The sequence below is a fragment of the Gopherus flavomarginatus genome, chromosome 24, assembly GCF_025201925.1.
Source record: "Gopherus flavomarginatus isolate rGopFla2 chromosome 24, rGopFla2.mat.asm, whole genome shotgun sequence".
Taxonomy (NCBI): Eukaryota; Metazoa; Chordata; order Testudines; family Testudinidae; genus Gopherus; species Gopherus flavomarginatus.
Window position 1 is genome coordinate 3,675,420 of NC_066640.1, and position 25,197 is coordinate 3,700,616.

The window sequence follows — 25,197 nt, forward strand, 5'->3', positions numbered from 1 at the left end:
AGGCCCTCAGCTGCTCTGTGCCTCAGCTTCCCCTCTGCCCAATGGGTTTAAAGATACTTCCACATCCCATGGAGGGAGGGGGTCTGAGTGATTGGTAAGTGCTTTGAAATCCCTCGTGCTTTGGAAAGCAGTACTTCGCTATGATACCTTGGTTCCTTAACTGCTTTCACCAGCTGCTTTTGCTGGGGGATGGTGAGGGGAAATGAACGCCTCTCTTCCGTTCTGCAGGATGAGGCTCTGCAGTCTATGTAGTGCACTCTGTTTCCATCCCACCCCCTCCTGTGCTGCAGATGGGCAACTATTTATGGTCTTGTGATGCAGGCTAGACGGTGCCTTTCTGAGTCATTTCCCAGCTCCTTGCCCCCCAGGACCCTCCACTAGGGTCTGCCCATGGGTCTGGGGTCCTTTTTCCTGTAGGCGGTGGCATGTCACCACTGTGGGACAGCCCCAAGAGTGTGCCTGAGCCTTCCCATGCACCTCCCTGCTTGGTCCACAGCTTCAGTTCCCATCCTCGGCTCCATCGCTGACCCCTGACCCCCGTCTGCCTCGCTCGCTGGCTCAGGGGAAGGAGCCAAGATAGCGGTTAAAAAGCTGCAGCCTCTCTTGGTCTGTCTCTCCTCCCCTCTGCACAGTCATTTCTCCCCCCCCACATCTGTGCTTCCATCAGCTGGGAAAGAGGTTCTTCAGCCAGCCACCCGCCAAGCAGGAGCGCTTCTCCTTCGTTGCACCGCACCCCTTCTTTCCAGGGATACCCCTAGGACCTAGCACTGCCAAAGGTAAGTGGAAAATATAATTGATTGGCACAGCGCGTTGCAAACGAAAAAGGGCTTCGTTTAAAAAGAAACTTTAATTGTGAGTTACAGCCATGGCGTGTTAATTTCACTCAGCATAGAAGTTAACAACAGATGTTTGTGGGGGGGGGGAATACAGATAGAAACCAAGCCTGTGTGAGATGAGAGACTGAACCCGAGTGTGTACGCAACCCCTGCCTGGCATCCCTTCCTCACCAGCTATAAAGATCTTCCACTTTTCCCTTTTATGGAAAAGATACAAAATAAATAGGAATTCAGTCTCTTTCCATCACTGCCCGCCTGGCTATCAGCAGCATGGCTCTGTCAGAGGCTGGGATGAAATGACTGGGTTTGGGGGAAGTGGCTTGTGACCAGCCCGCCTGAGCTGTGTGTGTAGCTGGTCTCATGCAAGCTAACCACAGCTGTAGCTGTCTCTCTGTAGCTGAATTAAAGATGGGCTCAGGAGCATGGTTTGTATCTGGAGCCAATTCCAGACTTCCACCGAGTTCTGATGTGCTTTGTTCTGGCCCCTCTCTCCACGAAATCGAACAACTGAAGAGGAAAAGGCCTATTCAGGGTTATTCCCTATGACACGCTCCCTTAAGCTTTGCCAGCCTTTGTTATAAAAGTCCCGTCACTCCGAATCCACAGTGATCACAGCCGCAGGACATACATCCTGGTATCAAGTCTGAATTTCCCTTCGCTTAACTTCAGCCTGCAGCCCTGAGCGTGAGCTGATCCCCCTCCAGCCTCAGTGCTTACAACCTTCAAATACTTGCAGGCTGTTATCATGTCCCTTGGAGTCATCTCTTAGCCAAACCATAAACATTTCGCTTTTGTAATCTCCCATCGGCTGTCAGCCCTCCAGCCCCAGAAGTTTTTTTGTTCTCCTCTGTGCTTGCCCCTGGATCTAGGCAGCAAGATGCCCTTGGCCAAGAGGGCGGAGACTTTCTCTCTGGTTCTGAGGTCGGCAGCCACCAGCCGAGCGGAGCGAAAGGGGCTGGTTTGTACCAGTGGAAGCTGGTGACCCAGTGCAGGCTTTGAAGTGCCGAGGTGGCTAATTGCAGGCAGGCACTTGGCTATGCCCCATGGAGGACGATGCACGGAGGGTGCCCGGGGGAGGTTGGTGTGGCTGCTGTCTGTGATGGGCTTCGATGCGATGCGGCTGGTTGAAGGCCATGGAGCCTCTGGGGCCAAGTGCTGCCCTTGGGTGTATCCCCGGGATGAGAGGATTTGGCTCAGACCGATGCACGTAAGCAGGACACCAGCTGCTCTGGCTGGCTTACAAGGGGCAGCGAGTGCTGTGCTGCTCTGAGCCCACAGGGCCGGTTCACCCACACAGCCCGGTGTGCTCACCCGTGTGCGTGGCTTCTCTCTGATGCACCTCTAAGGACGGAGCCGTGGGCTGTGGAGGGAGAGATGGCCCAGGCTAGCGGGAAGCCAGATCCCAGCATGTGTCAGATGCTGCCATGGCCAGGGCTAAAGGACCCCAGAGATGAGTCCAAATCAAAGCCCCAAGCCAGGCCCCTGCTGCTTGTACGGCAGGTTTGGCACTCGACAGTTCAGAGACAGGCTGCACAAGAACCTGGGGCCGAACCCTCTGGGGTCTGTGGCTTGGTCCCTCCCTGTTCAGCATATGGCCCCCAAACGCTGGTTCTGTCTTCTGCCCTGGCCAGGCGGCTCCTGCTGAGGCTGTACCATGCTGGGCTGTCACGGCTGGTGTGGACTTCTCTTGGGAGCAGGACGCCAGCCCACGGCTAGGGGAGGGGATGTCAAGTTGGCCCTGCCTTTGTGCCTTTATTTTTGGCTTGGCAGTGGAGGGCAGTGGTCAGAGCAGGAATGCTTTGAGGGGTGTCTCCTTCCCCTCTGGTGAGACCCCTGCCAGTGCCTTTCCTCCCCATAGCGAGTGCCCACGTCCTACTCCCCTCTTAGCCACCAGGGCCCAAAGACACGGCCAGGCCGGGAGCCCACGAGACATTTCCCCAGGTAGGGAACTGCCCCCAGGCCCAGGCCGACCTGCAGAGAGCTGGGGACAGAGAGCTCTATGGAGCTCCATCATGGGCATCTACTTGGCGCTGGCTGGCCAAGCCCTGGAGAACACACTGCAGGGAGAGGCCTGCATCAGCAGGGGCAACTGGGAGAAGGGGCCAGCCCACCCCAGCCTCTCCCCCGCTTGACTTGCTGCTCCTTAGCTAGGACCTTTGCAGGGGCCAGGGTCAGATTCTCCTGTTGGTCACACTGATGTTGGCCTGGAGCACGTGCACCGGCTCTGCTTCCGCTTTGTACCTGTGGAAACGAGAGCAGAATCCGGCCCAAGATGTGCTGTCCCTTGAGGTCGTCTGCCTGTGGGGCCTCCTGAAGTCACCAGGGTGCTCAGCAACATTGCAAGGGACAATGAGGCACAAGAGAAACCAGAGACATGAGAGGAACGTCCAGAGATCCCGGCAGCACATGCGCGCGTTCACGCTCACGCTCGCTCTCTGGGCTTTTCTGTCTGTCGGTGCCCATCCGTATAGTGGCTGAGTGCCAGTGGAGCCAGTAGAACTGCGGCACGAGGTGTCCAGTGCACCCGACCGACGCCTTTATTGGAAGAAAAGCAATTTAGAAAAGCCCACAGTGGCTGATAAAACAAACCTGAGTCTGTCAAAGCCAAAGGCATCAACACTAGCTGCAGCAGCGCAGTGAAAATTCACCCGGGCTCTGTGTTTTATTGATATTAGAAAAACAGGGAGCCCCCGCGGCGAAGCGCCCACACCTCTGCGCTGGGCTGCCGAGCCAGAGAGTCACACTCTGCCCTCGGGGACCCTGTTTCTGCAACGGGCTCTGCGCAGGTGGAGCCTCGTGTCCGTGGCAGGGATCCGATGCCGAGAGCCGGGCAGGGTTCGTATTGTCTCTGCCAGCCCGCAATGAAACACAGCTTAGGGCAGCCTGTGAGGTCTCAGCTGCAACGGATCTGTTCTTGCTGCTGGCAGTTTGCACGGACTGCATTACAACGAGCTCCGGGGCGCGTGTGTGTGTGTCCTAGTAACCCCAGCTAACCAGGCGGAACCAGGCCTTTGCGATAGCTTCCAATTACAAGTCATAACAGCAATCCTTCCAAATGCGTCCCCAGGCCCTTTGCAGGGGCTGTCTGGAGGCTGGCCCCAGGGCAATGCAACGATGGGTTGGGGCATGGAGCTCCATCGGGGCACTGCAGGGCTGAGCGGTTCTGCTCTAGCCAAAGTCCCTGTGGGGGCCATGGGGCCTGCTCCGCCACCTCCTCACCCAGCCTGCAGGAGCTGGTTCTCATTCCGTGCTCAGGTCCATGTGGAGCTGAGCCGGGTGAGGATCTGCCATGGTGCAGCCAGCAGGGTGCAGGGAATGACTCTGTCGGCATGCAGAGGTACAGCAGGGGAGTGAGACAGCTCCCACGGGGGCAGGGCTGGCCTACCCCACGCAGGGTTACGCATCCCCCTTGTCACTGTCTGGTCTAGAGCCAAGGACTGGCTGTTCTGAAGCACAGGGCCCTCTCTGCCATGGGGCTCAGGGTCAGGCTCAGGTTTTCCGCCTCCCAGTGTCACCCCTGGGGCCTCAGCTCCCGGTCTGTGAAATGGGGCTACGGATCCTGTCTCCACCTGGCCGGGCTGTTGAGCCTGTCAGCAGTTTGGGGGCAGGGCTGTGTGCTCGTGCGGTGCTGTACCGGGTGGCTCGAGGGGCTGGGGCTAGCCAGCCCTGACCACTCAAGAGGCACACCTGGGGAGTCCCCAGAATGGGCAGCAGGTGGGAGCCCAGGAAGTTGGCAGAGAGTCTTCACAAAGTGAGGAAAGGCTCCTGCAGGGAAGCTGCAGACCAGGGGCTGCCCCACGCAGGGAGGTTGGGGAGGAGGAAGGGAAACCTTGTATTGTGAAGCATTGGGAATGAATTTGTGACTCTTGTTTGCAGTTAATTTGATATTAAAAGCCTAGTCCCCAAGGAGGGGTATTTTTGACCAAGGGAAGTGTTATTTAAACAATCCAAGAAGGGAAACCGAGGCTGGCTGCCGGTAGTGTGACCTGTGGCCATGATGGGGTGCATGGGCGGCGGCCGACTCCATTTCCAAGTGCCCAGCACAACGGAATTTGAGTCTCCACTGGGGCACATACCGAGGTTGCTATTGTGAGCCGTGGCTACACTGCTACTGGGTACGCAGCCGGGGGGCAGGCGGGTTTGTACCTGGGCATCTAACCCCCGGTCCTGCCGCCACACTGCTCTCTGGAACTGCTAGCAGGAGCAGAGCTAGCGTGTGTCCGGCTCCCCGCGCTGGGGATGGCACATCCTGGTAGGCAGAGGGAGACTGGGCCAGGTCGACACTTAAATGTTTTGCCAGCTGAAAAACCTCCCAGTCCTGACCGACATGGCCCTGCTGGAAAAGCCCTGGTGGGGCCCCAGTTACATTTGCTGGGATCACTTGTTCTGTTTGGGCACTGGGATAAACCGTGCCACAGATGCCCTCTTGCTGCGTCTCCACTGCAGGGTTTGCCAGGATAGCACTGAGCCCTGTCTAGTGCAGACAAGGCTCTGTAAACACCTGAACTAAACATCCCAGCTCATTGCATGGCCTCTGTGCTCCTGTTCTGGGGGTGACCGCCTGCCAACCCTGACTGCCCGGTAGGAGATCTTGGACAAGAGTGTGCAGCGTCCAATCTGTCTCTCTTCCCGCAGGCTCTTCCCAGAAAATTTGAGCAGTGGGGAGCCCCCAGAAAAGCCCCTGCTATGGGGCTTTTCAGGAATGACAATAAACTGTGACTTGTTTATGGGCTGCAGCTGGGGAAAGAGGGTCGTGAGCCTAGCAGAATTTCTCTTTCGGAGTGACTTAAACGCCAAGTTCAGGTCCTTTTTTAAGCTCTGAAGCAATGAGGGCAGGAAGTGAGCTTGTGGTGGAGAAAACCAACCAAGCAAAACCCCAGAGCCTTAAGAGGACACGATCCAGTTAAATAGCATGGGCCCCATTTCCCTTGCATCCAGACACAGCTGTAGTCACAGCTGTGACCCCCAACTTACCCCAGAGTGGGGGAGATCAGAATCAAGCCCCTAATTTTGCTGTAAACATATTTCTCCCCCCCCCCAGGGTACTAGCACCTAGCAATTCAAATGGGCAGAATTTTAAAAATGTCAGTTCTCTTCTTCCTGGCCCAGCTGTTTGTTTTTGCATTTGCAGGTGAGCTACCTGTCAGTTTCCCTTTTGTGTAGGGTTAGTTTCACTTTTCGGCTTGTAAATACCACAGGGGAAGGTTTGTTTGTTGAACAATAACCATTTCCATTGCCATAAAACCAACCATTTCTGTCTGAGCTTTGTTGTCTTGTCCATTCTTTCCAAAATGCGGATTTCAAACCATGACCATGTGCTATTAACTTAGGGATCCCTGGAAAATCAAAGTGCCCTGTCAAGCCTGGTAAACCCCGTAGGCCGTGAGTGTGGGCAGGCCCATGCAGATGTATAGTTCATGGATGTTGTTCGGGTTAAGTCGCAGCCTGAAGTCACTGCTCTTCCAGGAAGTCAATGCCTGCTTGTCAAACTGGCCTCCTGGCCTGCGAGGCCCCAGATCTAGGGAGAAGACAAGGGGCAGAGCGCTCCCAGGGAGTTTGGACTGAGTGGCAGTTCCTTCTGGTAAGTGCCATGGCTGGTTTTGAACCTTACCCTGGAATTGCTGCGGGCGCAGTTAAAGCAGCAATAAAGTGCTGGCTGTAAACCTGCTTTCGTTTGGGATTAGAAGGGCTCTGGGATCCGGGGCCTCAGCCTAGGCTCTTGGAAAGCAGCCACCGGGAGGCTCAGTAATTAGCGGGTGGGAGGTGGCTTTGGTGGCTGTGGCTGAGGCAGCCGGAGGTCCCAGCAGAGCCCGTGAGCACGGGGGTGTTTGGGCGGAGTAGGAGCTGCAGCTCCCGGTAAGCGTCTGTTCCTTCGCTTGTGCCTTGCACTTTGTGGGGCTGTGCTGGGGCTAGACACCACGGGCTGGGTGAGGGGCCGTCGCCGTGGCAGGAGCAGTGAACAGCCCTCAAACAGGCAGACACGTGCCCACTGTCGCACGGGTGTCGCTGGGCTCTCCGAGCGAGGCCTCCTGGGGGGGCCTTGGCACCAGGCGTCAGGAGACCAAGCTCAGGTCCAGGCTGTGAGCGGTGCGCAGAGTGAGCACGGGGAGGTCCCATATGGAGTGAGCACGGGGGAGTCCCACATGGAGTGAGCATCGGGGGGTTCCACATAGAGTGAGCATGGGGGGGTCCCACATAGAGCGAGCACGGGGGGGTCCCACACAGAGCGAGCACCTGGGGGGGTCCCACATGGAGGGAGCATGGGGGGGGTCCCACATGGAGTGAGCACGGGGGGGTCCCACACGGAGCGAGCACCTGGGGGGGTCCCCATGCAGCAAGCACGGGGGGGGGGTCCCACATGGAGGGAGCACGGGGGCGTTTGCACTGTGTGGGCCGGGCATGGCAGGGGGGGTCCCACATGCAGCGAGCATGGGGGTGGATCCCACATGCAGTGAACACGGGGGGAGGTCCCACATGCAGTGAGCACGGGGGCGTTTGCACTGTGTGGGCCGGGCACGGCAGGGGGGGTCCCACATGCAGTGAACACGGGGGGGGTCCCACATGCAGCGAGCACGAGGGTGTTTGCACTGTGTTGGCCGGGCACGGCAGGGGGGGTCCCACATGGAGTGAACACAGGGGGGGGTCCCACATGGAGGGAGCACTGGGGCGTTTGCACTGTGTGGGCCGGGCACGGCAGGGGGGGTCCCACATGCAGCGAGCATGGGGGGTGGATCCCACATGCAGTGAACACGGGGGGGGGTCCCACATGCAGTGAGCACGGGGGTGTTTGCACTGTGTGGGCCGGGCACGGCAGGGGGGGTCCCACATGCAGTGAACACGGGGGGGGTCCCACATGCAGCGAGCATGAGGGCATTTGCACTGTGTGGGCTGGGCACGGCAGGGGGGGTCCCACATGGAGTGAACACGGGGGGGGGTCCCACATGGAGGGAGCACGGGGGCGTTTGCACTGTGTGGGCCGGGCACGGCAGGGGAGGCAGCTCCATTAACAGTTGGGTCGACTAAGGGGTTGAAATCTGGACAATAAGAAACCCTGTTACCTGAATAACTCGCAGCCCCCGACTGAGATCCGGCCCTGCTCCGCGCAGGGTTAAAGCCCAGTCTGACTGCGCAGGGTGCAGACCAGCTGCGGACTAGCTTGTGGCCACCTGGCTTATGGAAGTACCTGGTGGCAGCAGCTCGGGGACCTCAAAGCCTAGGGGCAGCTCAGGTGCCAGCTCAGAGCCCAGGGGCAGCTCGGGGACCTCAGAGCCCAGGGGCAGCGTCGGGAGGGCAGAGCTGCTGGCCTGAAGGAGCAGAGGCTCTGGGCTCTTTACTGACCTGGCACAGGAGGGCGTTGTGGAGCGGGTTCGCCTCAGGACTAACTTCCCTCATTCTCCCTCTGGGGAAGCCTGTCTCCTGACGAACGGGGCTTCAGTGTGTCCAGCATCGGGGAACATTCTGGGGAAGGGGGAGCCTCTGCAGAAGGGATGGGCTCCCCCTAAGTCTGAGTGGAACCGGACGTCCCTCAGACTGGGGAGGAATGTTTGACCCAGGAGCTGGTGGAAGGGTGGCAGGAGCTGAGGAGCTCCCAGGTCGCAATGGTGTCTGGGCATCCAATTAAAGGGGTGGTGCAAAGTGCCCCTGAACGAGGGCAGGAACAGGTCCCAGTGAAGAGCTCAGAAGTCTGTAACTCAGACCAAAGGGTTAAATAAAAACTGGCACCTGATCAAAACTAAACCCTAGAAATGCCTGAGTGCAAATGCAAGAAATGGCAAAGCAAACCCTGCGGCCCTGGACTGCCTGGGGACGGACTGGGCCCATTGCGGAGATGGGGCAGAATGACACAAAGCCGGGAAGTAGCTGCCGGGGAGATTCAGGTTGCAACGCTCAGGCTAGCTCAGCATTGCCCAGGTGACCGAGGCAGGCTGTGGAATCCCCATTGCCGGAGGTTTTTCTGGCAGGTTGGACAAGCTCCTGTGGGGAGGCTCCAAGTTGACGTGGTCCTGCCTCAGCGCCGGGGGATGGACGAGAGGACCCTTCGCGATCTCTTCCAGACGAGCATTGCTGTGAAGACCAATGGCCATGGGTAATACCTGGCTACAAGCCAGAGGAAGCCAAAGAGGTGGGGGCGCAGTGCGGAAGCATCAAGCGTCCACATAATCCCGTGAGAGAGGAATTCTGAGCAGCGAGGTCTGCACATCCCCAGCTGTAGCAATGTGTCACTACATCAGTGGGGCCGCACGACCGGGCTCCAAATCAAGGAACTGAAACTAGGGACAAGGCAGCAAAACAATAGTAACGGGAGACTTCAGTGACCCGCCTACGAACTGGTCACCCAGCCCAAGGGGATGGGGCGGGAGAAACAAATCTGGACACTTTCTGTGATTGTGCCGTGGAGCAGCGAGTGCCAGAGAGAGAGAGGAGAGGTTCTCCTTGGTGAGGCCGAGGTAACTGACATGAGCTCATTCGAGAAGTGACAGGAGCTGAACCACTCGGGACCCAAGACCACGATATAATTAGTCAACACCCCCGGGGCGGGGAAGAGCCAGACGGTGAACTGTGGAAAGGGCGAAGGGTCCAAAGCTGAAAGTAACAGAATCGAATCCCCAGAGGTGGCCTGGATACAACACTCGAGTCTCAGCAGACACGTGTCCCACCCAACCAACAGAACTACATGGCAGGCTCCAGAGCCTATTTCAGGCAAACAGAAACCCTGCCAGATTCGGAAACCTGTCCCCATGAGTCCACCAATCAGGAGCACAAAGTGCAGCAGGCGACAGGAGAGGGGGAAGTCAGAGGGGCCAAATAGGTAAAGGTGTAAAAACCAGGCTCAAGCAAGTCTTTAAGTCTATCAGAAGCAGGAAGGCTGGGGAAGAGTGGGTGAGCCTGCTGGATCACCAGGCGTTAACGGGAGCAATCAAGGGAGATAAGGACATTTCTGAGAAGCCAAATGATTTCCTTGCATCAGTCTTCATTGCTGAGATGTCATGGGAATTCCTACCCCGGGGCTCATCTCTGGCTGCTAGGAGGGAGCTGCTGGAGCAAACGGATCATTTAAAATGCAGTACGGGCCCAGACCCAGATGGGCCAGCCAGAGGTTCTGAAGGGACCGAGGTACAAGGGAGCTGAGCTGCTAACCAAACCAGGAAATCACTTATTCAAAACACCTGCTGTTCCAGAGACTTGGAGGGGGCAAATCTTGGACTTGTATTTTGAAAAGGCTTCGGGGTGTTCCATATAGACCGGTCAGCCTCACCTCAGCTAAGAAGCTAGTTAAAAATAGAATGACAAAACATTGTGGAGATCAGGCCACGACAGGGTCAAACCAGGAGGGGTTCAGCTAAGGAAAATTGTGTCTCACTGATATCTCAGAATTCTTTGCCCATGTTGGTACAGTAGTGAGTAAAGAAGAACCAACTGACCATAATTTATTTATACTTCCAAGTAAAGCTTTTTTAGCTGCTAAAGAAGCTAAATCACTAGGGGGCAAGAGGCAAAACATTGCCATGGATCAAAAACTGGTTCAAAGTCAGAAAACAAAGACTAGGATTCAATGATGAATTTTCATCATGGCAGGCGGTGAACAGCAGGAGCCACTGGAGTTCTGTGCTAGGTCAGCGTATCCAGTATGTTTGTTAGTGATGTGGGAATGCGGGGGGAGCAGTGTGTGTGGGGGGGAATCTGCCCAGGACAAAGAGTAATTTAGGTGAGGACAAAGAGTAATTTAGGTGAGGACAAACAGTAATTTAGGGACCAGAGAACACAGTCAGGGAACTTCAGAGAGGAACCCTGGCAGGGAAACATGCCACACAATTACCTAGGGAGGTGGAATCTCCTTCCTTAGAGGTTTTAAGGTCAGGCTTGACAAAGCCCTGGCTGGGATGATTTAGTTGGGGTTTGGTCCTGCTTTGAGCAGGGGGTTGGACTAGATACCTCTTGAGGTCTCTTCCAACCCTGAAATTCTCTGATTCTAATTACAAATGAAATTCAGAGTCGACAAATGCAAAGCAATGCGGATTGCAGGGGGAAAACAAACTACCCGTGCTCCATACAGGGTCCAAATGAAGTGTGTCAGCTCAAGAAAGAGCCATTGTAGACAGCTCAGGGGAGACTCCTGCTCAATGTACAGCTGCAGTCAAAAGAGCGAGCACAGTGTGAGGCTGCATAAGGGAATAATGCAGAGAATTTTCTAACGCATTTATGTAAATCAATGGTGCAGCCTCCCCTGGACACTGCGTGCAATGCTGGTCACTGCGGTTCACAAGGATATAGCAGAACTAGAGGGGGCTCAGACAAGGATGAGGAGAATAAGCAACAGCTTGGAAAAACTCTCCTTGGAGGAGAAATGGACAAGGCTGGGATGTTACCCCAGCAAGGAGCCGTGATAAAGGTCTGTGAACAAGGCCTGCTCTAGAGAAGGGAGCCCAGGAGCCCTGTTCTCTTTTCCTCACTGTCACACAAGAACAAAGGGGCATTCAGTGAAATGAAACGGTGGGAAATTCCAAACCAATCAAAGGAAATACTGTCTCAATGAGTGATTAAACTGGGGAACTCACTGCCGCAAGAAGATGATGTGGCCAAGAAACAAGATTAACAAGATTCAAAAAGAGATTGGGCCTTGAGTGAAAGTGATCAGGACATGATAGCTTTCATGATTCAAAAGAAAGGCATGAGAACAGCAGAATGTCTTTGTCCTCTGGGAGCCCTGTTGCCCCCCCACCCCAGGCACTTGGCTACCTGCTCCCAGCAGGCTGCTGCCTGGGCTCCCCCCTCATCGCTGGGGCTCCCCACTCCGAGCATGGCTGCTGGTTGCTCCGAGCCCTCCCAGTGCCGCTGCCCTGAGCAGAGCCAGTAGAGGTGTGAAATGGACAAGGGTGTCAGTTTCACTACTGGTGGGCTCTGTGCTGGGAAATGGAGCTGGAGCAGGGCTCACAGCAGGGGCTGTCACCTTGGGGAAGAGTGGGGGCTCGAGTGGCTGCCAGTGCCCCACACTCGGCTCTCAGTGCCCCACAATGCCCCACGGCACTTGATGCAAGCGCTCTTGAGCGGATGAGCCCCACTGGCAGGAGGAGAGTAAGATGGACACCAACGGCCGATTGAATGACCTCAGTGGCTGTAGGTCAACCTCAATTAAGTCCGCCTAGTTTTATAGTGTAGAGAAGCCCCTAGGCCCGTAATGGGTCACAGCGAGCAAGGAAGATAAAAGGCCGTGAGAAGAGATTATTGAAGGGAAAGACGAAGGAAAGTGCAGGTCCGCTCCTCGGGGGGAATGGGGTCTGTTAACTGATGACATCACAATGGCTGAAGTGTTTAATGCCTGTTTTGCTTCATTCGTCACTATAAAGGTTAATGGTGACCAGATACTCAGCACAATGAATATTAACAACAACGGAAAAGGAAAGCAAGACGAAATAAGGAGAGGACAGGTTGAAGAATGTTTAGGTATATTCGATGTATTCAAGTCGGCATGGTCTGATTAAATTCAGCTGACTTTACTTAAGGAACTAGCTGAAGCAATCTCAGAACCGCTGAAAATTAACTTGGAGACCTCCTGGAGGATAGATGAGGTCCCAGAGAACTGGAGAAGAGCAAACAAAGACTTACCTTTAAAAAGGGGACCAGAGAGAATCTGGGGAATTATGAACCAGTCAGAAAGATACTGGAATAAATTATACTAGATGCATCCGACGAAGTGGATATTCGCCCCCGAAAGCTCATGCTCCAATACGTCTGTTAGTCTATAAGGTGCCACAGGACTCTTTGCTGCTTTTACAGATCCAGACTAACACGGCTCCCCTCTGACACTGGAATAAACTAGTGAACCATCAGTTTGTGAGCACCTAGAGGATAACAGAGTTATGAGGAATAGTCAGCATGACAGAGCAGCCTAATTTCCTTCTTCGACAGGCCTAGTGGCTGGGGGGAAGCAGGAGATGTGCTAGGTCTGGATTTTATAGGGCTTTTGACCCAGTCCCACATGATATTCTCCTAAGCAAACTAGGGGAACACAGGCTACAAGAAATATCTATAACATGGGGGCACAATTGGTTGAAAGACGGTAGTCAAAGTGAACCACTGATACCTAATCTATCAGCCTAGGAGGGCGTATATAATGGAGTCCTGCAGCAGTCAGTCCTGGGTCCGGGACAAGTTAATATTTTCATTAATGACTTGGATAATGGAGTGGAGAGTGTGCCGTGCAGATGACACCCAGCTGGGAGGTACTTTGGAGGGCAGGATTAGAATTCAAAATGACCCTGACAAATTAGATCATTGGTCTGAATTCAACACAATGAAATTCCATGACAAGAAGTGCAAAGTGCCCTTAGCAAGGACAGCTCAGGTGCGCAACTACAGAATGGGCAGTGCTGGCGAGGGGTTCGCACGGCTGGACGGATCTGGGGTTTGAGTGGATCCCAAATCGAACGAGCCAACGCTGGGAGGCAGTTGCACAACAGGCTCCTATGATTCTGAGGCGTATTAGCAGCAGTGCTGTAGGTAAGACCTGGGAGGTAATTGTCCTGCTCTGCTAGGGGCTGGTACGGCCTCAGCTGGAGAACTGCGTCCAGTTCTGGGTGCCGCACTTTAGGAAGGATGAGGGCAAATTAGAGAGAGTCCAGAGGAAAGCAACCCAAATGAGAAAAGGTTTAGAAACCCTGAGCTATGAGGAAAGATTCCAAGCTGGAAACGTTTAGTCTTGAGAATAGACTGGGGGCCGGGGCCGACGGTGGTGGTGCGGGAACAATCCGATCATTGTCTTCAAGCATGCTAGGGGCTGTTCTAGAGAAGACAGTGATCAAGTGTTCTCCATGTCCCCTTAAGGCAGGACAGGAAGCAATGGGCTTCATCTGCAGCAAGAGAGATCTAGGTTAGATCTCAGGAGAAACTTCCTAACTGTCCGGGGAGTGAAGCTCTGGAACGGGCTCTGCCGGGAGATGGTGGCGTCCCCATCATTGGAGGTTTTTAAGATCAGGCTGAACAAACACCTGTCAGGGCTGGTCTCGGGTTACTTGGTCCTGCCTCAGCGCAGGGGGCTGGACTCAGTGTCCTCTCGAGGTCCCTCCCAGCCCCACATTCCGATGGCTCTGTGCTTTCCAAGGCTGTGAAGACTATCACCAGTGATCATAATGAATTACAACAGAACCTCTGGCAGGGACGTTGAGCGTCATACTTCAGGATCTCAGCCAATATCTCAACAGGAGAGCGCGGGATGAGACCTGTTGGGGCAGGGGGGAGGGAAGGCACGGCAGCTTATCCCACTTCTGCTCCGAGGGGTTCTTACATCTTCCTCTGCAGCAGCTGGTGTTGGACCCTGGCAGAGACAGGATCCTGGGCTAGCTGGACCTGGGCTCTGAGCTTGTCTGGCCCTCCGTCTGGTCCTGTAGTGGGGCAGGGCGTGGGGGGCAACGTGTTCTGTGCCATGCTCCCCAGCACGACAGTCTGACAGGATGGGAGGCTGACTTCCCAGAGAAAGATGGGACCTTTCTGTGGCATGTGTTTTCCCAGGCTGGAGCAGCTCCTGGCATCCAGAATGAAAACAGTGAATTCCTAGCGTTCAGCCCGGAGCCAACAGGACTCCTGGGAGGACTGCTGAGCACCGGGATGGGACGAGGCCTGCAAAGAAAATATCATTTGGATCCAGTTTTCCAAGGCCCCAGAGGTGGGAGGGGTTTGGGCCCTGGGTTCTGGCCCCACTTTGATTTAGCAGGGAAATGGTCTGTCTGGGTGAAGCAGAACTCTGGGGAGGCTCCAGGCCAGGGAATTCCTTTGCCATGAATATTGATGGGGTTAAAGATGCCACAGGAATCTCAGCATGTAACTTACCAATAAGGCCAGTATGTAAGCAAGTGCCATCCCTGGGAGTAATCAAATTCCAGCAGCCCCAAGGGCTACAAGTCACCATGCCCAGCTAGCCACGTGCGACTGCTTCAGGCTGGCCTGGATTGGGGGTGGGGGGCAGAGGGCAGTGTCCTTGTCAAGGGATGGTGTTCTCAGCACGTCTGCCCTTCTCTGGCTCCCTTTCATGCAAGAAGCTCAACACATTTTACAAGGCAGTATCATTATCCCCGCTGCACAGCTGGGGAAACTGAGGCACAGGGCAGGCCCGTGAATTGCTCCAAGGTCATGGTAGAGGCGGGATTGAAACCCAGGAATCCGGATCATCCTCACAGCCTCCTGCCTGACTCGGTGCAACCTTAACCTGCTCACGTGTCAGCAGAATGTTTGCTCCGTGAGCGAGGCTGCGAGTGAGGGTTTGCATTAGGTTGTGAGGGAGGCTCGTGTGTTGTGATTCCTTATCTAGTGAATGGGGCAGGCGGTCTCTCGTGATGATGTGGGTCCGGCCCTGACAGTGTAGACTGACAGGTGGGCGTTTGGGTGAAGTGAAGAGTGGTCCCAGCATGAGGTATTTCCTTGCTGGTGAGGGTTGGTCGTGGGCGGGGGGGAGGAAGGGCCTGTCCTGCTTTCTTGACCCTCTTTCTTTGTGCATCAGCCAGTCATATCAGCCACAGTCCTCTTCAGTAACACTCCCCCGTGGCTCTATCCCCGGAGCTTCCATGTCAGTGTCCAAACTCTGCTGTACAGAGGGGCATCATGCCAAACACTCAGACACTGGCTGACAAGTTGCAGAAGCCAGGGTCTAGCTCCAGTTCAGCTTCAGGAGGGCTGTGGGATGACAGCCAAGTCATTCCCCTCTCCATGCCTCAGTTTCCCCACCTCTAAAATGGGGCTAATGGCACTGACGTTCCCTGGTAACACACTGTGAGCACTCAAGTACTCATCTGGCCTCTCAGAACAGTATCTGAGCATCTTTAACAACCCCTCCATGAGGCAGGACAGGGGTATTCACCCCATTTTACAATGGAGACTGAGGCACAGGGAGATTAAGTGACTTGCCCAAGGCACATAGGAAGTCTGTGGCAGAGCTGGGAATTGAACCCCTCTTTATTGATTCCCAAAACAGCTCCCACATCACTAGGCCATCCTTCCTCTTCTAGGGAGGCCCACGGATGAAAAGGAGTGAGCATGACTTTAGCAAAGCTTTTGATACGGTCTCCCACAGTATTCTTGCCAGCAAGTTAAAGAAGTATTAGCTGGATGATTGGACTATAAGGTGGATAGAAAGCTGGCTAGATCGTCGGGCTCAATGGGTAGTGATCAACGGCTCCATGTCTAGTTGGCAGCCGGTTTCAAGTGGAGTGCCCCAAGGGTCAGTCCTGGGGCCGGTTTTGTTCAATATCTTCATTAATGATCTGGAGGATGGCATGGACTGCACCCTCAGCAAGTTTGCAAATGACACTAAACTGGGAGGAGTGGTAGATACGCTGGAGGGTAGGGATAGGATACAGAGGGACCTAGACAAATTAGAGGATTGGGCCAAAAGAAACCTGATGAGGTTCAACAAGGACAAGTGCAGAGTCCTGCACTTAGGACAGAAGAATCCCATGCACTGCAACAGGCTGGGGACCAACTGGCTAGGCAGCAGTTCTGCAGAAAAGGACCTAGGGGTTACAGTGGACGAGAAGCTGGATATGAGTCAACAGTGTGCCCTTGCTGCCAGGAAGGCAGCAGATCGAGGGATGTGATCATTCCCCTCTATTAGGCACTGGTGAGGCCTCATCTGGAATACTGTGTCCAGTTTTGGGCCCCACACTACAAGAAGGATGTGGAAACATTGGAAAGAGTCCAGCGGAGGGCAACAAAATGATCAGGGGGCTGGAGCACATGACTTCTGAGGAGAGGCTGAGGGAACTGGGATTGTTTAGTCTGCAGAGGAGAAGAGTGAGGGGGATTTGATAGCTGCTTTCAACTACCTGAAGGGGGGTTCCAAAGAGGATGGATCTAGACTGTTCTCAGTGGTGGCAGATGACAGAACACGGAGCAGTGGGGGAGGTCTAGGTTGGATATTAGAAAAACTTTTTCACTAGGAGGGTGGTGAAGCACTGGAATGGGTTACCTAGGGAGGTGGTGGAATCTCCTTCCTTATAGGTTTTTAAGGCCCGGCGTGACCAAGCCCCAGCTGAGATGATTTAGTTGGGAATTGGTCCTGCTTTGAGCAGGGGTTTGGACTAGATGACCTCCTGAGGTCCCTTCCAACCCCGATATTCTATGATTCTATGATTAGCCCATCTGCCTGCATGTGCATTGTGTGTCTCTGTGAATGGTGTGACTTTCCAGCCAGCTGCGGTGGGGCTGGGGTTTCCGGGATGCACACAGAGAGAGGGCGGGGGGGGGGGGGGGGCTGCAGCTGGCACGTGTGTGTGTATGGCCCTAGCCTTATTTTTCAAACAACATCAACTGTAAATTCTGCGGCTGAAACCCTGCATGAGCCTCAGCGTCACCAGGCTTCACAGTGTGAGACGGTTTCCTCTGAGAAACGTTCTAACGCCTCTGCCTGGCACACTGGATCTTTTTTCCTATGAACTTTTTTATTACCTTTTAAAAAAAAAGACAGAGAGAAAAACCAAGCAGAACAAAATCCACACCAGCAGCTCATAACGCCTTAGTCGGGTGCTGCATAACCTTAGCTCTAGTTCAAACCTTGAGTTATAAACACTATGACTGGTTAAAATATAAATCAGTGGTTTGTATTACACAGTTTACAAACAAACACATTTGGCTTCTACAATTCCAGCCAGGGGGAAAAAAATGATTCAGATAAGATGTGACATTCCAAACCTTGGAGGAGCATCCTGTAACCCCCACATTCCTCCTGTACAGATCATTGACCTGGCATATAAAGCAGGCCGAGTGAGGTATCGGGGAGAGGTTCTGATTGGCTGAAACCCACTGCTCTATCTAATCGGTGTATCGTTAGTGCATATGAAGTTATATGATTGTGTTATATGGTCGGCACTAAAACATGCAGGAAGTTGGGGAATCAAGTTAATTATCAGCTAATGATATAGGGAAATAAGGAAAGTAACCAATGCCGGGCAGGTGTCAAAACAATCACCACCAGCCATTGTCCAGCGAGGGAGTTACAACTCAAGGACCCCTGCATGAGGCCACGCCAAGGGAATTGCTCAGCTTGCCTGGGGACTGAGCAGTGTCCCCCAGACACACTGGGACCTGTGTTCTCCAGGCACACGGGACTGAGGGTATAAAACAGAACACAGGGGCCCCATGCTGGGCCTTTCTCCTGCCCCCACCTATGCTGCGCACAACAAGGACACTGAGAAGACTGAAGACTCCAACAGAGGAGTCTGGTCCAGGTTTCAAGGGTGAAATCTGTGTATTATGACCTGCAATATCCAGTGGGATAGGAAAAACTGCTTCATCTAGATGTTGCCCAGTCTAATAGAGCTGAGAGGTTAGATGAGCGGTGTATTATCGCCTAGGCCAACAAGGCCTAGGCCTAGGGTGGCAAATTTGCAGCGGCCGATTTGCTCGCACCCTCTCCCCAACTCCGCCCCTTCCCCAAATCCCCAACCCGCTCCTCCCCCAGGCGCACCGGCTTCCCTCGGTCCACCTCCCTCCCAGGCACGCCGCGCGAAAGCGCTGGGAGGGAGGGAGAAGTGAGTAGCAGCACGCTCGGACGAGACAAAGCAGAGGTGAGCTGGGGCCGGCGGGCGTGGGGAGTGACTCTTAGGGGGGGGCAGGGAACCGCTCCCTGCCCCAGCTCATCTCCACTCCATCACTGCCATCTCCTGAGTGCGCTGCAACTCCCCTTCTCCCCCCTCTCTCCCAGGCTTGCCGTGGGGGAGCGGAGGTGAGCTGGCTGTGGGGCGGGGGGTGGTAATTTTTTGAGGGCCTAGGGGCGGAAAATTTGTTAATCCGCCACTGGGTTAGACTGCATACTTATATTTAATTTTATTTTGGTAACTAACTCTGACTTTTTGCCTATCACTTAATATCACTTGAAATCTATCTTTAGTAGTCAATACATTTGTTTAACTGTTTATCTTTACTAGTGAATTTGCCTGAAGTGTTTGGTAATCTGCTCAGGTTTACAGAGGCTGGTGTATATCCACTTTCCATTGATGAAGAGGTGAACCAATTAATAAATTTGCACTGCTTGTCTTGAGCAGCGCAAGGTGGTATATTCCTGAGGTGCAGTGCTGCGAGCTAGGGGGATTTGGCTCTGGTGCTTTTGTCTGTGTGATTCGTGAGTGGTCTGGGACATTCATGCAACCTAGCTGGGTGTGGGGCTCCACATGCTGTTGGGCTGAGAGATCACAGTGCCTGGAGGGGTTTGCTGCTTGTCACTAGCAAGGTGTTGTGAGAGACGGCCCAGGCTGGAGAGAGTTCAGGGGCACAGTGGTCCCACAGGCTGCACCCTGGGGATCCCGTCACAGAGGCGCAGTGAGCAGGGTGAAATACGCAGCTTGTTGTACTGAGCACTTCATACACTAGTGTAAGATTTTAAGTGCAGTGGCTGAGGACAGTCAGGAGAAGGCTACCAGTTTGTTATTTCCTGTTTGCTTCTATCGGGAGCAGGAAGTCGAAACAGAAAAGCAAACGAGTGAAAGCAGTGAAGCCGTTGTGAAGCTGGAGCTTTTTAGGGCTTGGCTACCCTGGAGAGTTGCAGCGCTGGTGGTGGGTTTACAGCGCTGCAACTTAGTAACTGTCCACACCTGCAAGGCACATCCAGCGCTGCAACTCCCTGGCTGCAGCGCTGGCTGTACACCTGGTCTGCTTGGGGTGTAACGATTGCAGAGCTGGTGATGCAGCGCTGCTCCGCAGGTGTGGCCAGAAAAAGCACTGGTATTGGCCTCCAGGGTATTAGGAGGTATCCCAGAATGCCTGTCCACAACAAACCGGAAGAATGGCTGAACTCCGAGCTCCCCGGAGCAACTTATCTAAAAAACAAACACAGCTGCTCTTTGCTCCAGCGAGCGAGCAGAGGCAGGGGAATTGCTTTGGAATGTTCACAGCTGTTTGCTTGAGGAGAGAGGGGAGTCCGTGTTGAGCAGCTGCTTATGTGGTCTGAAGGCTATTTAGGAGTGCATAATTTGCATTTAGTGAATAAGAGAGGGGTGGAGGAAGGGGTCAAAACTTTTAAAATGATTCAAGGTTGGTGCTGTGTATCTTCCAGTCCTTAGAACTTGCAAGGCAGGGAGCTGAGAACAGTGTCAGCTCCAAAAATCCACTCTCTCTGTCTCCCCGTCACACTCCACCCCACCCCCCTGTTTTGAAAAGCACGTTGCAGCCACTTGAATGCTGGGATAGCTGCCCACAATGCACCACTCCCAACAGCGCTGCAAATGTGGCCACACTGCAGCGCTGGTAGCTGTCAGTGTGGCCACACTGCAGCACTTTCCCTACACAGCTGTAACTCTCAGCGCTGCACATCTCCAAGTGTAGCCATACCCTTAGACTGGAGGTTGCAGAAGAAGAAAGCGAGCACCAGAGACCACTGGAACGGAAAGAGCTGTTGCTGAAGGAGAAGCAGGAAGAAAGAGAGTGGGAGGAGAGAGAGAGAGAGAGAGAAAGTGAAAACACCAGCTAGACCTGCGAGAGAAGCAGCACCAGAGCCCAGCGACTCCCATCACACCGAAAATCCCCAGTTGGGACCATTTATGTCCTGCATACAATGAGGCAGATGATATTGCTGAATATCTGACCACCAGGTTGTGTGCAGTGCATGAAACCCTTAAGGCCAAGAAAGTTCCTACCCTGATTGCAAAAGTAACTGGTAAAGCTCTGAATGTATTCAATGAAATGCCTATTGCGGATGCTTTAGACTATTGTAAATTCAAAACCACTGGTTTGCAAAGGTTTCAGATTATGTCTGACACACAGAGTTACATTTAGGAATCTGAAGAGGGATATTGGTCTGAGTAATGGGGAATATGGGAATAAAATTAAAGCTTTGATGGGAAAGTGGGTGAGGGGCAAAGATGTTACAGGCTTTGAGGGACTGTTTGATCTTGTGGCTTAAGAGCATTTCCTAGGCATATGGGAGGCTGATGTCAAGCCGTGTCTATGACCCCAAAATGTCAAGGCTGTGGGTGAGATGGTGACGCTAGCTGATGCCTTTGAACAGACCCAGGCAGCTATTGAAAGCAAACCCGCAGAACAGGAGTTTAAAGGTAGTGGGAAAGGAGGATCCCATTTTATTCCTAGCAAGAAGGAGGGTGGCTGGGAGGCTGGATACTCACCTCCCCAAAACCATTCCTCTAACCCTCGTGTCATAACTTTAGTCCCAGATTTGGACCTTAGCGTCCAAAATATGGGGGTTAGCATGAAAACCTCCAAGCTTAGTTACCAGCTTGGACCTGGTACTTGCTGCCACCACCCAAAAAATTAGAGTGTTTTGGGGCACTCTGGTCCCCCTGAAAAACCTTCCCTGGGGACCCCCAAGACCCAAATCCCTTGAGTCTCACAACAAAGAGAAATAATCCTCTTTCCCTTCCCCCCTCCAGGTGCTCCTGGAGAGATACACAGACACAAGCTCTGTGAATCAAAACAGAGTGACTTACCTGGGGCATCAGGTGGGTTGAGGAACCATAAACCCCCTACAGGCCAAGGTGGATGCTATCCAAAAGTGGCCTGTCCCAAGGTCATTTTATTCCTAGCAAGAAGGAGGGTGGCTGGGAGGCTGGATACTCACCTCCCCAAAACCATTCCTCTAACCCTCGTCCCAAATCTCCTGTAAAAAACAGAGGAGCCCAAAAGGTGCTATTGGTGTGATTCCACTGATCCCCTGAGGAATAAATGCCCTGTGCTGGGAGGAAGCAAGCAACCAACAGCTCATGTTAGTTTACTGTCCTCAACACAGAACCCCCCGGCAATCGAAACCTAGCATATTGGTTCTGTGAGGTTAGCCTCTGCAGAACCAGATACTTAAGGCTGTCAAAACTGATGGCAGGGAATGCTTGGGGCAGAGGGATACAGGGGCCCAGATCTCTCTGGTTAAGCAGCGTGTGGTCCCAAAGGCCAGTATGTTACCTGGCCAAATGGCAGAGATTGTGGGGTGGGCGAAAGCAGATTCCTCGTACCGCAAGCTAAAGTCCATGTGGAGTGGGAAGGCTTGGGAAGTGTTTTGACCGGGGGTGGGGGGAGTATGGACACTCCTAGCTGACTTGCTCCTTGGCAATGATATTTTCCATGTAGCTCTGGTTAAAGTATTTGCCTGCAGCAGGAGAGAGTTCTGGGCTGGGACCCCGGAGGGAAAGGGTCAGGGCTCAGGAACTGCTGAGAGAATGGCAGAGAGTCTCCTAGATTCTTCTGCAGCAAGGGGAAGCCACATGCTTCCAGGTGTGGGGGTGGCTGAGCCCAGCTCCTGCACTGCAGCTGGAGGCAGCCCCACTTCAGGAAGCGGTGGGGGTGTGATGCCGGCCAGGGAGAGACCTGTCCAGGTTGTTAGCTGCCAGCAGTTTGCAGCTGAACCAGAGACAGATCCCACGCTAGGGAGCAGAGAGAAATGTGTCCCAGAGGGGAGCCTAGAGAAGAGACAGGGAATCTCAGACACCACTGAGGTGGGTGGGGATTCCTGTGGCTCTGTAGCACAGGGGAGCCGGGTGCTTCCAAGTATGGGAGGGGCTGAGGCCAGCTCCTTTCCTGCAGAAGGCAACATGCCCTGAGGCGCAGGGGCAGGCGAGGGGTTGTCAGTGACTAAGGAAACTGCCCCAGGTGGTAGCTGGCAGAGCTCTGCAGCTGTCATGGTATAATTCCCCACTCTGAACCTTAGCGTCCAAAAGATGGGGTACCAGCATGAATTCCTCTAAGCTTAATTACCAGCTTAGTACTTGTAGCACTGCCACCAACGAGGAATTCCAGTGCCTGGTACACTCTGGTCCCCCCCAGATCTTGCCGGGGACCCCCAAGACCCAGTCCCTCTGGATCTTAACACTGTCATAAACAGATAGCTAAGGGTTAATGTCTCTTACACCTGGAAAGAAGTAACCTGAAACACCTGACCAGAGGACCAATCAGGAAACCAGGTTTTTTCAAATCTGGGTGGAGGGAAGTTTGTGTTGGAGTTCTTTGTCTTGTGCCTGTTTCTCTCTTGGCTATGAGAGGATTTCTGTTTCCCAGTTGTAAGTACAAAAGATCAGATAGTGATTTATATGTGTTTTTTTTTTATTTACATGTGTGTAGTTGCTGGAATGTTTTAAATTGTATTCTTTTTGAATAAGGCTGTTTATTCATATTTCTTTTAAGCAATTGACCCTGTATTTGTCACCTTAATACAGAGAGACCATTTTTATGTATTTTTTTTTCTTTTTACATAAAGCTTTCTCTTTAAGACCTGTTGGAGTTTTTCTTTAGTGGGGAACTCCAGGGAATTGAGTCTGTGCTCACCAGGGAATTGGTGGGAGGAAGAAGTCAGGGGGAAATCTGTGTGTGTTAGATTTACTAGCCGGACTTTGCATACCCTCTGGGTGAAGAGGGAAGTACTTCTATTTCCAGGACTGGAAATAGAGAGGGTGGAATCCCTCTGTTTAGATTCACGGAGCTTGCTTCTGTGTATCTCTCCAGGAACCCAGGGAGGAAACACCTGGAGGGGGGAAGGGAAATGGTTTATTTCCCTTTGTGGTGAGACTCAAGGGATTTGGTTCTTGGGGTCCCCAGGGAAGGTTTTCGGGGGGACCAGAGTGCCCCAAAACACTCTAATTTTTTGGGTGGTGGCAGCTTTACCAGGTCCAAGCTGGTAACTAAGCTTGGAGGTTTTCATGCTAACCCCCATATTTTGGACGCTAAGGTCCAAATCTGGGACTAGGTTATGACAAACACAAGGAAAGTAAACCCTTTCCTTCACCCTTGCCTCTCCCAGGCTTCCCCTCCCTGGGTTACCCTGGAAGATCACTGTGATTCAAACCCTTGAATCCCAAAGCAGAGAGGAAAATTCACCTTCCCCCCTCCTTCTCTCTCCCCCTCCCAGACTCTCCCTGAGAGAGAAAGTAATCCTAACACAGAGAGAAAATTAACCTCTCTCTCCCCCTTCCCTCCTTTCTTCCCACTAATTCCCTGGTGGATCCAGACCCAGTCCCCTGGGGTCTCACCAGAATAAAAAAACAACAATCAGGTTCTTAAACAGGAAAAGCTTTTAATTAAAGATAAAACAGTAAAAATTATCTTTGTAAGATGGAATATGTACAGGGTCTTTCAGCTATAGACACTGGGAATACCCTCCCAGCCTAAGTATACAAGTACAAAGTAAAATCCTTCCAGCAAAATACACATTTGCAAATAAAGAAAACAACCATAAGCCTAACTCACCTAATCTACCTAGTACTCACTATTCTGAACTTATAAGTGCCTGTATCAGAGAGATTGCAGAGAAACCTGGTTGCATATCTGGTCACTCTCAGAACCCAGAGAGAACAACCACCAAACACTAACAGCACACACAAAAACTTCCCTCCCTCAAGATTTGAAAGTATCCTGTCCCCTGATTGGTCCTCTGGTCAGGTGACAGCCAGGCTCACTGGACTTAAACCCTTTACAGGCAAAAGAGATATGAAGTACCTCTGTTCCATTAACTCTTACTTATCTGTTTATGACAGCAGCTGAACAAGGGATGGATCCCTGCTCAGGGAGCACAGAGCAGTGTGTCTTTGGGCGGGCCAGGGGAGGAAACGGGGGAAGGAATAGTGGGGGTGCAGGCATGTCTCCTCAGTGGTCATTTGGGAGAGGATGCCCAGGACAGAATGGCTGGGCCAACAACTCAGCCCATGACCCAGGTTTGGAGGGGGACCTCCTGCAGGGGAGCAGTCACGCAGCTGCCTGCTCCGGGACAGAGAAAGGGGTGGCAGAGGGTACCCCAATCCAGGTCCAGGTTTTTCAGGATGCTATTACTGATAAGATTTTGGACAGTAGCTGTCTCTTTAAATCAAGATGCAGCTCCAAGGCCTGTGATAACAGCAGAGTTGAGACCAGGAAATTGCCAGGTGGTGGTTTGTGAGAAAGCAAATGACCCAACTGACAGAGAGGGAGGTGTTTTCCCCCCGCCAATTGGGGTGACGGGCACGAGTGAGTGAGTGTGTGTGCTGGGACAGAGAGCAGTTATGGGAGAACTGCTGGAAAAAGATGCAGCTGATCAAAGGGTAAACACACTTCATCCAGAGAGCACAGCTCACAGCCTGGTTCTCAAACTTTTGTACTGGTGACCCCTGTGTTATATTCCTGAGTGTGACCCCCCCCTTATAAATTAAATCACTTTTTTATATATTTAACACCATTATAAATGCTGGAGGCAAAGCAGGGTTTGGGGTGGAGGCTGACAGCTTTGGATCCCCCCCATATAATAACCTCACAATCCCCAGAGTGGTCCCAAACCCCAGTTTGAGAACCCCTGCCCTAGGGGGCAGGACTCAGTGCTGGGAGTGGGGAACACGGGGTAACCCCAAAGAGGGAGCTGGATTTTTTGCATATATACAGTCCTGGGGTGGGGAGACAGCTCCCCAAAGGGCAG

The 25,197-nt window shown here is 53.2% G+C and overlaps 1 protein-coding gene across 1 annotated transcript in view; it reads left to right on the forward strand.

Annotated features, from left to right (window-relative positions):
* The first annotated feature begins 299 nt into the window (after nt 1–299).
* Nucleotides 300–25,197, forward strand: part of TBXA2R (thromboxane A2 receptor) — a 55,034-nt gene continuing 30,136 nt past the window's right edge. The window contains exon 1 of the mRNA XM_050933799.1: nt 300–776. The gene's annotated coding sequence lies outside the window, so the exon portion shown is untranslated. The remainder of the gene's footprint in view (nt 777–25,197) is intronic.